General features: G+C 40.5%; 1 protein-coding gene and 1 long non-coding RNA gene across 3 annotated transcripts in view; both read right to left on the bottom strand.

The window, feature by feature from the left end:
- LOC111247094 (somatostatin receptor type 2-like) overlaps positions 1-17,703 on the bottom strand; it is a 240,402-nt gene that overhangs the window by 154,008 nt on the left and 68,691 nt on the right. The gene's annotated exons all lie outside the window — the stretch shown is intronic.
- On the bottom strand, positions 6,242-9,553 carry LOC111247097 (uncharacterized). Its single transcript, XR_002671957.2, has 3 exons — positions 9,437-9,553; positions 9,056-9,162; positions 6,242-6,349 (listed from the first exon to the last, which is right to left on the bottom strand). It is a non-coding gene; the product is annotated as an uncharacterized LOC111247097 (long non-coding RNA).

Raw genomic sequence — 17,703 nt, forward strand, 5'->3', positions numbered from 1 at the left:
CCAAAAAATATGTTTGTTTTCATGTGTTCATCACTATCAGTAGCAAAAGTCAAATTAAATGGGCTCATGATGCTCTTATATATATATTATGTACCTGAACGAACGTGTTTCTCAGACACTACAATGGCCTTTCGTCTCTCTACCTCCTTCTTGCGCAGTCCCCATTTTTCTTTCAATTTATTGCCGAAAACGGAATTCAGACTAATTTGCAGATGCAATACAGCAGTGAAGTCGCTGTATCCAGTCTTCACTAAGAGCTTCTGGGAACACCGAACCCCTATTCTGTTCATTAAATACTACGGGACGTGCCTCAAAAAACAATACGGACAGAGCCTGGATGGAGCAAAAATACCTCCTGCTTGAACGGCAGCAGTAAGAACATCAACAGCAGCCAATAACTATGCATCAGTATAAGAAATAGTGATGTACATGTTACGGTACATAGTGATCAGAGCCGTGAACAGAGAGACGAATCCGGATGGGTCTGGATCCGAACTGGATGCGAGAGATGACACAGACGGAAAAAGACGACGAAGTGGAGAAACATTCATGTATTGCTTATAATCTAGTGCATTGGTTCTGTGTTCAATGGCCTAGGTGCGGTCTGCCTAGCTGGCCAGCCTCTTACGTATCCGAGCGAAGGCCACAAGAAAGCTGAAACAAGTGGCGGTAGAAAAACTTAAGAAGCAAGTGGCGGAGGTGTTCGTCAGATTTATATAGCTGGAGAGGACGGAAAAAGCCGGGTTAAGTGGTCAAGGTTCGAGAAATAATAAATACGCCACACGATCTCTGATCTGCGACTCGCATTGCCTTGCGTGGATACCCGAAAAACAGTGCTCCGCCACTCACCGATCTGCTGGTTCCACCAGCTTGCAGTGGCGTAGATACAGGTTTTAACTAGAAAGGTGCAGTGTATGGAAATCCTCGAGGTCGTTGACCGCTCTGGTCCAGGGAGTCGGCCTTGAGCTACGTGGGCGAAACGATCAGGTAAAAGAGGGAGAGTCTTTGAATGGCGGCGGCCCGAGACTGCGCAGAGACTACAAACAAGCGAAAATGTCTGATCCGGATCGCAGCGGCCATTCTACATCTAGTCAGCAGAATGCTGCTGGCTATCCATAGCCCTGACAAAGTTGTGTTTGGGTAGAATTACGATTACGTCGTATTGTAAAGACACAGAGCTCACATGAATCTACTGTGTGCGCTAGCTGCATCGTACAGGCACATAATATAGGGGCCGCCAATAACGAAGATGTACGATACAAAACTAAATGAAGCGCTGAATTTGCTTGGCAGGCGCAGATAGCCCAACACGAAAGACGAGCAGGGCGAAGAGGTTTGGAACAATTGACCTGTAGAACAAAGAAGAATAAGAGGGGCCTGGCGAGTTACATAATACTACGCTAGTAAAAAAAAAAACCGTACTACTTTGTTGACCAGAAATGGTTCTTAGTCCTCAGGGTGACATTCGACCCAGAATGCGAAAGCGCGATTGGGCCGTCGTTGTCTTTCAGCGATGTTAGATGAAAAGACTAGAAAAAGCGGCCTACAAAGTGACATAAAAACAGCGACAAATGTCAAACATAGAAAAGAAAAGTGGCCTAGTTGATAGAGAAGACCCCTCCTTCTGGGCTTCATTACATGTACGAGGTCAAGTAGAATAAGAGATGCCATGCGTAATAGATCCGATATTATTGGTACACGAGACAGAGAAAACATGGATAAGGTGACACCGGCTAGATGAGCACCAGGGAGAGCCTATTTATAATATTATTGTGCATACAGCGTCAAATATTGATTGTTTGATGAGCAGGGATACAAATCGTTTGTAACTGTTTATATCCCATAACGGCCAGATATATATATATATAATAGTTTCTGCTATTCTAGTTGACTAGTATTAGTGGAAAGCAGAACCCAAGAAAATTCAGTAGCGCCGCAGACAGATGAAGTAGTTGCATTTTGCCTTTATATAACTACGAAAACGAAGAGCAGGGAGTAGGAAATCTAAGACCTGACTGGTGGATCGAGAAAAAACTTCCGATTTGATAATACCAAACATGTGTTCCTCACCCGAGAATACTTACGCACGTAGAAGCTTTAAGGCGTTTTTTCGTGAAATTTTCTAATGATACAGAGTTAACGTGGGCTCCCGTTGTTGCGTGCTAGACAGCGTTCCATTATCTATGCATTATTCCATTATTGCACGAACATGCGCTTAAAGGGATGCTGCATTACGCAACTTATAGAATGGCGACAGTGGATCAGAGAGCCAATATGTCTCTTTACCTATAGGACGGGCCACGTCACCCAGTCTAATTTCACTAAATAAAGTGCAGGTAGAAGCACATAGCTTTGAAGTAAACGAAGATGGCAAGGTACGACGTAACGAACCTCGAAAGGAACAGTCGCTAGCGTTATTTGGTTTCAAAACACCCGCCAACAGGAGAAGCCCCTCGCATTCTGTTTCAGACTTGAGACACAACGTCCTAGCATACCTCGAATAATATGACTTCACAAAATCAGGCACACTTCCACGAACACTAGGGTCCTTAGCAAAATATTTACGCGTAAAACTTACAACGCTCCTATGTGCAAGTAGGCTTTTGCCTCGTGTGCCCACATGCTCCCCACCGAGCCTTATTTTTGGTCAGGTCTGGCCGCAACGCCACTGAGCCTAGGTACAGCATGTATGTTCCGAACTGTCGAAGCGAAATTTCATCTTCTTTCAGAAGCAGAAGGTCGACATGTTTGCGCTTTTCGTATGCAGGGTAGCTCGTATAGGTTCAATGTTATTCTCCATCCTCGTAAATTGAGATAGTTAAATACTCGTCCATCGTCCCTGCGTTCACACAGCGCGTTATTATTATTTGGAACCTCACGACCTGTTGCGCCGACGTACGTTTTGGCCCGCTGCGAAAACCTAAAGCAAAAACTGAACTCTAATACTATACACGACGGTAAAACAGATTTAGACAAGATTCTATTCATGACTTCAAAGGGGTGTGCTCTTAGGAAAGGTCGTCGGAAAAGCGTCAGAGTTAAAGCATTGAAAAGCTGCACTCAACACAAATTGCTGTGTCATCTTCAGTGAAATCTACGTTTTGGATCTCGCTGAATCTTCAACTGGGCCAGTGGAGAACTGTGACTGTGACAGTTGAAAAAGGCTGTACCAGCCTACGTGACGCCATTCTAACGGAGTCGTACTTGGGTCTCTGCGACCATTGCCAATCACAGCCAGCAAGCCAGCTTAACTGTTTAGATTAACTAAATTTGCTTACAGTTCAACTAGCTGCCCATAAGCATTATAATAATCAATAGTGCGATTAATTGCACTTTTACTTGCGTAAGCATCTGAACGCATTTTTCGAAATTATTCAAAATTATTAACGTGTTTTTATAAAAATCATGTGAAAATAAGATATATTTGTACTATTTCATTTTAGCGATATCTGGCAATATTAACAGCATGTATATTATAGGGAACAAGCTACACTGCAGCAGGTGTGTTGTCCGTAAGTTCACGCTTCTACCTACCCTGACAACGAGGATGATTGAGGCGGAAGAAAATAGATATTTACGGGATACCATTCGCGTGGAATAAGAAATACCCTATTTGTCCAGACAATCGCTGGCATTTGTCTTTTTTTGTAAAAGGCTCCGTCTAAACCTCTTTAGTCTGTGCAGTTCTACTCAGTTCGCCTATGCTTCGTTCAAGCCGGAACTTTTTTTCTTAAAACAAACCACCTAATATAGGATATGACGGTGCGCAGAGCAACTATTCCATATGCTATTGTGCAATGGCGATGAAAGAGACTTTATTCTCTATATGATCAAACGGTAAAACAGGACGGGCTTTGTTTGCGGTGAACCATGCTGCCTAGAGGCTTCCGTCCCAAAGCGTATAGACTAAGCTACATTTCTAATACGTATTCATATAAGGAGAGCTCCTACGCTGTTGTGAGTCTCGCATTCATGGCATAGCGCACATCGTAAAATACAATTTTGAACTGTTTGTACAATTAAATTGTATAGCACAGCTTCGGAATCAAACATGGTGCTATGAAGTATAAAATGGGCTTTTCCGGGTATTAAAAAGATGTGAGCCTTTTGTTTGTTTCTAAAAACTTCTTATACTTCCTCTGTTATTAGCCAATGGAGCCATTCCAGTCTGGTCCCATGGGAGAAATGTTAATATTCTCAGTAGACACTTAATCGCTATTTCCCCATCTTCATTGATAAGCGAAACTAGGCCTGTTCATGGCCTGAGGCTCCGCCTGAATTTGCATGGAATTCAATATTAAAGGACAATCTTTACAGACTTCAGGGATCAGCCGCCACCACTGCCGTGCGACAACTGCTTGCTATTGACAACAATCTTATGGCTTTATTCCTTTCATTTGCTTGATTGCTCTTCGGGTTCAACCGCATACGGCTCGGATCTCTGACCATGCTTCGGAATTCCCATTGCTCATCTGTTTTATTCGCACGGCTGCTTGGTCTGAAGAATGGGCTTTCTCTTGCCGATTTGATATTTTTTTTTTGTTATAAAATAACAGCTTCATAATATGATTAACAAAAATTGAAAGAAAATATAAAAAAGTCATTGAGCCAACTCTGGGATTAGCGTTTTTGATTGTATGCTTAAATAAGTTGTTCGAACGCAAGCGACAAGGGATGCGTGAAAATTGCGTCTCGAGCTGAACGTCAGTGTATATGTATACATGATATACTGACTGGTGGGTGTAACGACTAAAACAGTAAAGCGATATAACTTCAAAGCTCTTAATAACAAAAACCATATTTTTAACTACATTTTTTGTACATAGAGTGGGCCAACGAGTAAGGTCGGTTTCGTTGCCCCTGTCTGTTTGCGTAAGTAAGCGATAAACAAGTTCTAGTTAAACCGTTGAACAGTAGCCACAATATTTTACGATAATGATATATTACAGCTTGGAACAATATTTCCTATTCGCCAAAAATTACCATCGTCCATTATTGTGACACATCATCTTTTCATAAAAAAAAAAAAACATTTTTAGATGAATGGCTCTGTAAATAAATAAAATTGTCGGTCCCGAGTCTCCGAGAACACAAGCGTAAGGTGGACCTTAATAAGTTAGAGCATTCGATGCAAACGCATTTGATTAGAACAAAATAGGGCAACTTGATATACTACAAGGGAAACGATCAATCTGTTTGAAACCATGTCCCCAGACCGGCTGACCTCCATGTGCCGCTGTGACATTGGATGGCCGTCCCGGCTCCCTTTAGTAATCTCTACCTTTAGTAAAGGCGTAAGGGACAGACCCTATAAAAAAAAGCCAAAAACAATCTACGACTTAAATCACTGTATTCAGAAAGTAATTGGTAAAATTAATGTCAAAATATACAGGACGATGGTTGAGAATTACGTGCGGCGGTTCTGCTTAGGCAAGCGGTGCTGGCCAAACATCTGGCAAGTATTGTTTTTCAGGTGTTATGCAGATTAAATGCCGTGGGCTGGACTAATCTGGATTTAGACACGGAGAAATTTATTTGTCTTCTCACTTCCGGGTGCATTAAAATAGACTGTACGCATACCCACTCGATATGGAGCAAGCGGAGGCAATTCCAAACATATCTGCAAGAAATGAAAAATATTGCTCCTTTATTATACCGATCGATGTTTCAGTGTGACACGTTTCTGTTTGTCTTTGCTAGAAACTTATCAGCTTCTTATTCTGCTGGTAAAAATCATACATACTGGCAGGTTCTAAGTTAGCGTCCGGTTGACGTAACTTCACACCTAATTCAGTGTATACCGCGCTCTGTACCATCCTGAATATACCCAAAACACCTTAGCTTCAAGCAGCTTTATCCGAGGCGATTCACTCAGACCTTTTAAAAAAGAAAGAACATTTTAAATTTATTCCAGTATCTAGTTTGAACTTTCTGCGAAAAAGCAAGCTAAAGTCTTGTTTGAAGGCACACAAACACACATATGAAAAGGCTAATAAATAAACAAACATAATGACGTCTGTTAGCCGAATATTTTGTTATTCTGTGTAAAGCGCGCATGTGTGTTGTTATTTGTCGTCGAACTTCCAAACGGCTGGATATCCGCAGTGTATTTCTAATCGCCATATTTATGTTGTTCCTAAAACACCTGACGTATCGAATATATGTCGAAACATGTTGTCAACAAGTATATTATATAAAAATTTAATCTAATTAATTCATTGTAAGAACAACGAACCTGAATACGCTTTGGGCGCGGCACAGTTATTCGAAGTTATTCTCCTTTACCACTACGAACGAATCTCGTGGGTAAATAAGCATGTAGTAAGCCGATTTGGTGAACAGAGATTCCCTATTGACAAATTCGTTTAACTATTATCAAGCCAATAGTCTCAAGCCAATAGCTAGCTGTATCACATAAAATGTATGGTAGACAGGTGGATATGCCCCCAACTAGCAGAGAGCAAAAGAGTCGGCTGTTAATTTGCAGATTGCCCACCGCGTCTGAAACCACTATAACGTATTGCCCGCTGCAGGTGGATGCTAAAAAAACGGCGAACGAATCAACTTGCGGTCTTCACAGGATTATCTGTGAATGCAAAATTCTACACAAGCAACTCCTGTTTAAATTACTATGTCTAGCCCGCTAAGTGCTCGTACAGGAAGAGGCATGACGGCATGAAGAGCAGGCCCTACTGATCTCATCTCAACTAGGACGCCTGAAGGGACTACCACAGAAGGGCTGGCTGTTGAATAGCATCCCCACCGTACAGGAGCCGTCGTCCTTATCGGTATCATCCACCTCTTTGTTTTTTCCTTAGCATGAACGTACTTTGCCAATTAAGCACCTTCAATGCGATTATTTCGAAAGTAAAATGTCAATTTTCTTTTAATGATGTAGATAAAGCTCTCTGCGAAATAGCATGATCCGCACTAATGACAGTTAATATATTATTATATTTGCTACAATCAGTACAACAGCTGTCGCCAGAGATGTTGATTCATTTATATTTCCATACAGAGTCAGTTAAGTTTTCAATTTGCCGTCACTTCGCAATCCTAGAGACGTCTATAAATATTAAATCGTAAAGATTGATTTGGCATATTGAAAGGGTAGGTAAACGACTTGCGTTTGGGCAGCTTGTACATATCTCAGATAATTTTCAGAACTTACAACTTCTATAGATGCGTTGAGAGATATACGCTGCAACAGACCGCTTTTAGTATTCTTGGTTTGTTTCCATGTAACAGCGAAAATAACTTAGCCTTTGTAATTCAATAGGAGTTAGCATACTAGCAAATTAAGGTAAATTCACCACCAAGCATCTAGCTAATTCAAATTCAAACAGAAGTTTAATCCAATCAACGAATCCCATAAGTTTAAGGCTACCGCAGGCAAACAATAAGCTTAGCCCTATTAAACCTACATATGTATTATGTTGGAATGTAGGGCAAAAAACGTTCACTCATTGTCTAGCGTAGCCAAATCCCTCCTGATACGACCGAACGAAAGCCACAATGACCCCTGGGTCGACCTTTTTCATGAAGTCATAGTTTCAAGCTAGACAAAAACGGGGATAGGCAAAGCACACATCGAGCCCCGGTATAATTTTATATGTAGTGTACAAAGGAAATTGTACTAGTAGATAGATGCTAGCTGCAAATGCAGTCAGCAGGAGAAGGTAACCCGCTGACAGGAGAGAAGGGTAAATGGAGCCAAAGGCTGTATATAATCTAGTGGGAGTAAAAACAACCCAGAAAGAAACCCTAACACCAGCGGTGTTAAAGACTTAAACGTTGGGCATCGTCTGTTATCTATTTGAGAAAATAGAAAATAATAGCGGTAGCGCTGTGCGTCAAACGTGTCGGGTATAGGATGTCCCTTTTCTAGATGTTTTCGTTTCGAGTAGATCTCATATAATATTCCATTTACACAATATTCACTAATCATTTGGACGTTTTGTGGATTTAATTTGTATTTGTAAACGAAACCACAGTTATTTTGTTGCTCGCTCTGTATACTGTTTGTTTTTCAAAGCCCGTATGCATGTACTTCACTTGGGTCGTGAACACGAACAAGCCAGATGGAGAAAGCCATGCCATTTAAATCTGTAAGGCACAGGTCCGTGTTTCTTCAGAGCCACTGAGATTAACCGACATAGTAGTCTTGAGTTGCTTTCGCCCATGCTAACAAGTGTTTCTATCTGTCGCGCGTTCGTCCTGCAATATAAATCCCGGTTTTGATAGTTATATTTCGCTTTAATGGCTTCATTCAAACGTGACCTCAATGTTTGCCCTGTAAGTGAAATCGGTTCCTCCATATGCCACAGTTCGCCAGTTAGTTCTCTGTTTACATATAGCTGCATACACAGCCAGCTGATCTATCTCTGTCATCTCTTTCCCGTACCGCAGAATAAACGTGCTGTACGTAAGATTTCAGAATATTCAAGCTGCGTTTGAGTTTGTTTAATAAACAAAGGACTTGGGAGTAGGTGCAGGAGGCGATTACCTGCAGCAATATGTAAGTCTAGCACCTCTTTTAAGAAAACGGGCCTCGTTCCTTCTAGTACTATTGTATTGTATAATAACTGAATAAAAATTCTAGGTCTATTGGATGATAGTGAAACGAGTTGGGCGTGCTCGTAATATTTTTTCTAAAACGCCTTCAACGGGAGAGTTCGTAGTGTCTTCCATTCAACCCTGGGCATAGCTGCGTGGGTAGAGCAGAATAATGCCTATTCACTCAGTCACGACTAAGATATATGTCGTATATGAACTTGATCCTTAACATTTTATCTGTTAAGTATCTTTCGTTTATTTTTTAAAGATTCTCCTGCGCAGAGTTTGAGTCTCTGAATTTGATTTTTTGAGTTATTTGATCGAACAGAAACGTTTTGCTCGAAACTAGTTGCTCCACCAGCGACCTCTTTTATCGACAGAGTCAGCAACATCGTGTTGTCAAGCGTTCTCAAGATTTACTCACACAAATGTCATCTAGGCAGGCCGTTTTCGCCTAGACTCAAATGAATAGATCTAAGTGAATGGTCACCATACCCACCTCAATCCCGTTGACTTGACATCCTGCTCCAATTAGGCTTGAATTCATAACGTGAGCCCAAGGTCTCATCCAGTTCGATGAAATGGCGCGGTACAATGGAAGGATAGCTTCATATAAACAAAAAAGATTTCATTGTCTTCACCATAGTTTAGGTTGGGCTTGAGTGGGTCACCTTTTGTGATTAGAATTGCAAAGGCCTTCGTAGTATGAGAAGAGAGGCGTCTGTGAGCCAAAAATAAAACTTTTCGATGAATATTCGTACTGGCAAAGTTAGTGGATACCTAAGCCAGTAAGGGCTTTATCTGTACAGCGAGCTTATAGTAGCAAAGCCAACACACGTCACCAGGTACGAAAAGGTGTGACGAATTCAGAAAAACGTACCGCGTATTCTGCTGTCGTAGGCAGCACGTGTTTGTACGAAAATAGAATAATGAAATGCACACTTTTGACCATATACGAATAGGTCTCTACACTGATTTTCGAAATAAAGATTTGTTCGTACGTTGGTAAACGGTTTTGCATGTAGTCTCGCGGACGTCTGCACCGCTAAATTTGGCTTGATTTAAAGCTGTCCATGGGCGGATGATCGTGCAGGTAATCGATGGATACTCTTTAAAACACTGAACACGTGTTCGTACATTGGATTTTTGTGTACAGGTAAATCTGCTGTAGCTTTGAAGTTAGTACGAATCTATGTAAATAAAGCTTTGGCTCGATCAAATGTCACCGAATTAATGTCTCTGCTGCCAAAGGTAACCTATTCGAACCAAACTTGAACTTAAAAACGTTGAGATATTGGAACTAATAGATCGATCCCGTTCCATCTTTAGAGATCCTTCTTCAACCCTGCTAGCACAAAGTATCCTATTTAAGTTGTAACAGAATATAATACAACATTTTAAGTGAAGTTGCCCCATTTCTATACGAAACAGTTTTACCACGCGAGTAATTTCGATTTAGGTGGGTGAATTATCCAACTTTTATTATAAATTCATGTCCAACTCAAGTAGGTTGCCTTTTGCCGATAAAAATGAAAACGTTTCTACGAGTACTTCATGAGACCGGTATAACGTGTTGAAATGAAATTCCAGTAGACATATTTATTCAACATCTAAGCAGGTAGAAATTTCATTAACATAGCTTTTTCGAAAAAGCAAATAGATAGAGACAGGTTTGTCACAAATTTTTTTACAGTCCTATTGCATCCTTTAATGAAGGATAGATTGATTTCAAATAAACAAAAATGCATAGTGTTCCATCCCGTAAGTGATAGACTCTTAATGGAGTACTAGAGCAGAAGGTTCGCTTAAAATGCACACAGAATGGGCAATAGGTAAATTTTCATTAAACAAATCTTTTTTTTTTTATTTGTAGAGATATATTCATAGTTGAGCAATTCGATCAATCAGCTTTTCTTCCGAATCCCAGTAAAAAAAAATCCTGTTAGGATTTTTGTTCAATTACTGCAATAGGCAGAATCACTACAACTATATCTCTGAGCAGAACTAATAATGAAACCATATAAAATGCGGCTTCAAAAATGATAGCACTTTCATCAGCTAACGATTTTTCTGAAGCATGCGGCAGAAGATAACCTCTAGTAAAAGATCACGTTAATCTGTGAAAGCACGATAATCATCATGCCACGTATTAATGTATCCCTTCAAAATTCGAGGTAGAGCGAGTATACCTTGTGAAAGAGGATCTACACCTAAGGTAAAAATTCAATTGTATTTCAACTTTCTGTTCTGCAAGATTGCATATATAGTGGAATTCATGATGGACACCATCGAAGACCATTAGCAATACTAACTCCTCACAAATAACCGCTTTCAAACTTCAACCTGAATATAAAATGATCAGCTTACAATAAACTGTCTTTTTCAGTTGCGGTAAATTCACTAGGACGTTACGTGTGGTTCATTTTCTTTTAGATATATTTTAAATTCATTCCGTTTGATATATCAAATCAGACCCGTTCGTCTCCCGCAGTATTCCAAACGTTTTTCAGAATCTGATGCTAGTCCGGTACCATTCAACCAATTTTTTTTTTATAAAGGTATAGGCCGATGCATCTACGGACGGCCGAATGTTATTTTTTTATAGTCCATTTAATGGAACTGAGGTACGGGACTCAGTCACCTGTCCGTAAACAAATGAATTCGTATTCTGGTAATATACAGCATGATGAGCTGCTTCTTTCAGCTTACTGTTCGCCCGCGTTACTTTCTCATGCTCTAGCCTCATTCTTTCTACTCCTTGAAGTTTTCCTTCCTTCTGCGTAATGGTCCTGAGAAAAGTAGTTCTTTCACGCCACCCCTCCGAAGATCTAAGTATATGATTAACAACCGTGATCCAAGATGCCCCTGCAGGGCTTCATATTGAAATACAGTCGGTTGCATTCCGTCTGTTCCACGTGACGCGCATGGCGTACATACGTCATGCTGCGTTTTCCCTATGCTGATTCTGTGTGCGTACTATGGCAGGAATGGATAGAGTTTGTACTAGTAGAAAGGTCTCGTCCAGCTTCCCGGTCTATCCGCGTTGCTTTTGTTCTTACTTTAGATAGGTTCACATAATCCTTCAAATATCGTTTCGTTTTTTCTTTCGCCGAAGAATTCCAGAGAGTAGCTCAGCGGCTACGAAGGTCGCCTCAGTGGACACGCACCTACATGCTCCGACTACTTCAATTGCCTTGCAATTGCCTTCTGTGCCGTAAGCAAGATCTTTTTACTCCTCAGCTTAGCAAAAGCAATATTCGCCTATGCCAGGCCAACGTATTGTGCAACATATTTTGCCATTGACTGACTGTAGAAGGCGTCTCGTGCCTTTTGAAGGGCCCGCATTATAGGCATAAGTCGTGGTTGTTTAAATGCACTACAGAATGCTTTCCCTGAAGCATATTAGACATGTGCTGTCCCTGTCAGTCCAGTATCTAAGAAACTTTAAATATTTTACTTGTCGCCTAATTTGCATGCGAATCCCCGTAACTTCTAACAAAACTTCTGCAATCTTTTTCCTACATGTCAGCTAAATTGCTTTACTCGCCTCTTGACCTGCCTGAAAAGAAATGATCTTCTGTGGCTGCAAAGGCCCCATTCACCATTCCTTTTAATTTTTCTTCGGAGCGAGCTATTATAATTAACGCTAATTCATCAGCCTAGGCAATGCTTCTCGTGTCATCTGGCATATCCGTGGTATTAAGCATATCGTCATAGGCACGTTTTCATAAGGTTGGTCCAAGACCCGACCCTAATGCGACTTTCACTGTCATCTTCTTGTTCGGATCCTGGCCTGGAGATTCCCATCATCTGTTTATGAAACTACCAATCTCTTAAAGTATGGCAGAATGCTTTTTGCTTTAGGGATTCACTAATTATTCCCAGTTCGTTGTATTGAGCGCGTTCCTAGTATCTGATAATATCAGGAAAACATAGTTCCAAGTTTTGAGCGCGTTGTTTCCCACTCTACGCGCCCTATCTGGTACTCTATTAGTGGCTATGAAAATCGACTTACTCCTGCAAGGATCATACTATAAATCTGGCGAAGCTTGATCGGCCTCTAATTTCTGCTTGAGGCTGCTTATTGCGTCGTACTCCATGACTTTAGCAACCATATTAAGGGGGCAGATGGGCGTATATATTATTGTATTTACTGTCGGAGTCAAGGCTACGTCTAAATTCTTCCGTTGCTTCGGCGACCTGACTGGTCTAGAAAACGGCGAAGTGGCTAAAAATTACAACTGCCTCAGGATTGAAGAGTTGGATAAACCATTATACATACCATTGTTAGCAAAATGCATCTCTACCTCTATCGGACTCTCCAAAAAACAATCTTGCAGAAGTGTCTGGAGATCGCTCGTATCGAACATATATTCACAGTTAACAACAGCAATAGTAATTATGTGCCATGAACACGCAACAGTTTCTTCTGGAGGAGCCCAATGGTGACAACAGGTGTGAGGTAAGGCCAAATAGTATGCTAGAAGTGTTATCTGACACAAGCAGGCGAAATCGCGTATATAAATACATACATCAAATTGAACAGGATATTTTTTAAGAAAACGTTAAAAAAATCTATTTTATTTGAAAAATGTTTAGCACTCCATCGGAGCAGGTATAAGCTCCTAACTAATAATTTCCCTTATTGCCTCTATAAGCGAAGGTACACATTCACGATTCACAGGAAATATTCAACAGATTTTACCTTTTGATCCTAAAGATGGTGTAGTACCGTTTGCAACAATTTTTATCGCCTCAAGATCTTACCAGCATTTCATCGGCTATTGCTGCATACAATATTCATTTTAACCTAACATTCCTCATCACAAGGCTCTTCAATCCCGTTTCTTTCTTTAGTTGCTTCAAAATGGCACGTTTTCCTAATATTATTGGCTTGCTAACTTTTCAGTTTATTAAGTGGCAAACTACGACTAGTCCATTTGGATGTATGTCGTTTTCTCCGCTGTGTTCAGACCAATATATAAACTATTGTACAGGGAAATACGTGTCGCCCCCTTTTTTTTTATTTACTTGCTACACTTTCTCCTTCTTATCCGGCAAGGGGGAACCACCTTCTGTACTAACAAAATAGAACTCCTTCTCATTTTTTGCTGGTAAACGCAGGCGACTTTGCCCTATCAGTCGGAAATTGCCTTTACACAGAAGGATTAGGAATACTTCAACGAAGATTAAATCCCTCAAAACACTACCTATCTTATTTAAGAAGCATTGCAAGCCAAATGCAAGTCGAAGACTTCGACAGTCTATCCAAAGGGGAGCTGTATACGAATGAATAAGAAGATATGAAAGACTTCATTGTCAACATAAAGCCCAGCGTGAGGCAGGGCAGGCCCTTTGCATCACTGAATCGAACAAAGGCTCATAGAACACATTACCGGAGCCGATGGCTACAATATACTGCGCATCGCATACGAAGGTTGAAATCTAGTGGTTAGGAACTAACGTCGCAAAACTTAAAAAAAACAATCGATGATGAATGCGAGGAGAATTGAAAATAAAATTAAAGAACAGATATAAACTTTTTCCTTGATACCTCTTTTACCTTTTGCTCCGTTCGTTATGTCTGTTACTAAATTTTTGGAATTTTGCGTCCATTATTAGCTTGAAGTATCGCTAAAGGCGAGTGTCCTTGAGACCAAAACGTAGTGTACCTACGTTAGGGCTTGAACCTGAACTACCATCCATTCCATTTGGTAGGCAAAGATGCTGCCATTCCATCTTCAAGAGAACCCCACTCCAATTAGAAAAGGGCCACTCAATTGGCACTACCATTTACCATTGATCCACATTACATCCAAATTGATAAAATTACAATTCCAGTATATCGAGTCTCCATAAGACGAAATGAAGAATAATAAATTTTTCGTTTAATACGAAGATATACTAAAAAAATACAAATGCCGTATTTGTATGAATGTTACGAATTAATCAGCCATTATTACGGTCTCGAACAGTATGAGAAACACGAGAAAAGGCAACCCTTGTATCACTATCAAAATATTCTTTCGCAAAAAGGACTTTTCCTTCTTCCTTCCGCAGCTCATCTAGGGTGGACTTTTTCCCTTTCTATACTTATAACGCTAAATAATAGGTGTACTTTTTTTCAGGATCCATTTCCAGCACAAAGATATCCACCACGTGAACTTTACCAGCCATACGTTTCCAGTCTCCATCTGCCATCGCCGCTGAATTTTGTCATAGTCACCCGCTAGGCCCTCTATAAGGATCACAGCTTTTTTTACCAAGAAAAGTTTTTCGAACCACCGGGCCAGCTAACGCCGGGTTGAACTTTTCATCCTTTTCTACCGCGACAAGTGGCCCACCAGTCAGCCCATTGATTAGCGCCCATACTAGAACTTCTTAATTCTTCACCACACTAGCAGACTCGTTCCATTTTCCATCATACCAACAACCAGAATTTTACCAAGAACATCAGCTTACATACGCGCATAAACTAATGAATTACAATGTTTCTTTCCTTACCCTCGTAACTTTTGCCATTTGTTTTATTAGTGCTTTCCGCAGGTTAGTGATATGCGCGTCAAATAAAGCGGTGGCGTCGATACGGGCCCGGGGCGGATGCTAATGGAAATCCTGCGCAAGCCTGAGAAATGTATCTAAATTGAAAGTTGAAGTTGTTCCAGTTTGTCTAAGACGACTCCTGCGCAGACGGAACTTTTCCTTTTTGTGGCTTTTTTGCTTTCTTACGCTTGACCATACATAACTCTCGTTGAACATTAGCTGTCAAGATGACGAGCCTGTGATAGAAGCAAATTGTAAACAAGCGTTAAGGCAGCTTGTTCCATAGGGAGTATTGAAATATACGACTGAATACAACGGGCTCGTTTGCGAATCTATTCACTGCACTATCTGTAAACTAATCTGTACTGAATCCAAACGCAATAACTCCGGGGACCGATATCATGACCCTTGTGCCTGGCAATTGTAAGCACCGTCCTGTTAAAGACTGCTAACGTCCTGTTAAAGACGAGGGAATTTCACCAACTGTTTTAAAACGGGTTAAAAAAATATATATGTAAGTAACCTCGATGCTCTTAGGCAGAGCGGATTGTATTACTTCAGAAAGGAACACATCCTTTTACTGTAGCTGAAGAAGGCCACAGTTTGATTTCCATTTATAGTAAGGACACTTTTTGAATAAAATGCAGCCATCAGCAAACATTTTTTTCGCACAAATGTAAGCAAATGATAGTCGAGAGGCGCACTTCTTCTATCATAACTAGTAAGCCCAAAAGTTGTCCACGTTAAAAAAATATTTTTGAAGCAAAATATAGCACTGTATTGCTATAGTGGTGGAGACGCAAACCCCGACGTTTCAATGGCCTATTGTAGAGGGCATCCGAGATAATGGTTATCGACGCGTCTCAAAACGTCAGCCTTTTACCGGGCGACCATTTTAACTCTAACTTGTCTAGCCTGTAATCTACCAAAGATACAGCCATTAACGATGAACAGTGTGCACATATCCCTTAAGGACTGATGCGAGTTGCTCCATGTATTTACACATGCTACAAGGAAAGCATTTCCCAATGTTCGACTCCATACGTCTAGCTCTGACAACTGGTTGAACATCCACTCTTTTGTAAGATAAAATTAGATCGTTTACTTTTTTACGCATTAGACCATACATATCTATAAACGAGCATTGTTTTTTTAGAAAAGCTTTTTCCAAAAATACCTTTGAACGCTAATGGCATATGACGTTACCGTAGTAAATCAAAACGAGTCCATTACGATGTAATATTTTAGCAGTGGTGGAAAGGTCGTTTCGGCGGGAAACAGTGAATTTATAAAAAATAATTGGCGGCCACATTTTGGTAAAATAAGTAATTAACATCCAGTATAATAGATTAATGCTCGTACTAAAACAAGGTGAAACGGGTCCAGATCTCTTGAGAGTACCCGTATTTGTATTTCTGCACATATTATACAATGAATGCGTTTTGAGTTTCACGCACCGTCTCACCGGCGATATTTTCCAATATTGTCATAAACAGCTGGTAAAATCTCACGTCATGTAGCATGTATGTAGTAAAATTAACTATTTACGTACCTTCTGCTTTCTCGTTTGCTTAGCTTGCTATTAAAACACATGCATGGGTAAGTAAAAATAAGTGGCGTCTGACTATAGTCTTCTCAGTCTGACAGTGACCAAGTAACTGAATCACTTTTATTTCAATATTGTCTTACACGGCACGCAGCTGATGCTACTTCCAAACATATTCAATGGACGGGCCATTTTGGCATTTGTTAAGCAGCTTCAAGCGTAAGGTGTGCATCTAAAATGTAAGTTGAGCTTAAATATATGGCATTTATAGCTTCTGTCTTAGAATAGCAGTAATGTTGTCGTATGAATTGGCAAGGCTGGTGATTAGTTTATGTAACGTTCTGAAGGACGGAGCGCTGTCCAGTTGGCGCCACTGGAAAATAGGCGAGGAGGATCTGTGTCCATTTGATGGTACAGGTTTTGGCTCTTTCATATACGTAGTATAACATGTATACATAAAGTGTACACATTGACTATATATATACGGGGTTCTGCAGCTTCGTCTTGGGTCCTTCGATTGACGCTGGAGTAATAGCCCGTATTTTCCGTTGTAGATCGTGGTAACAAGACGTACTCGCACAAAGCGTACGGTAACATCTACTCAGATAATAGGAACACGCCGTCACTTCATTCGGAAGCACTTCTAGCCGAACACACAACATATACAAACTAATGTACCAATTGGACTCAGAGGGTAAGTTTGCCATTGCTCCTTTTCGCATGATACATCCTTTAAGTAGTCGTTTATTGAAAATGTATCCCCGTCTGCTTTCGTGTACCTCTATAACATATCAATCGATCAGATCAACTTCTATTTAGTTGCATTTTTCTGGATCTCTGAATTATCTTTTAGCCAAATACGACACGGTTCTTGCACTTAGTTTACGAACACACCTGTGTCCCAAAGTTCGCAAAGAGCACATAAAGCTTCCTAAATTTTATAATAAGGTGACGACCAATGCGGCAATATTTCATTTGATAGTTGATAAATGAATAGCTATACTGCCGCTACCTGAAATGTCCCAAATAGCTAGATGTTTTCCGTATGCAATGGCTAA

Source organism: Varroa destructor, unplaced genomic scaffold (assembly GCF_002443255.2).
Source record: "Varroa destructor unplaced genomic scaffold, Vdes_3.0 BEIS01000003.1, whole genome shotgun sequence".
Taxonomy (NCBI): Eukaryota; Metazoa; Arthropoda; class Arachnida; order Mesostigmata; family Varroidae; genus Varroa; species Varroa destructor.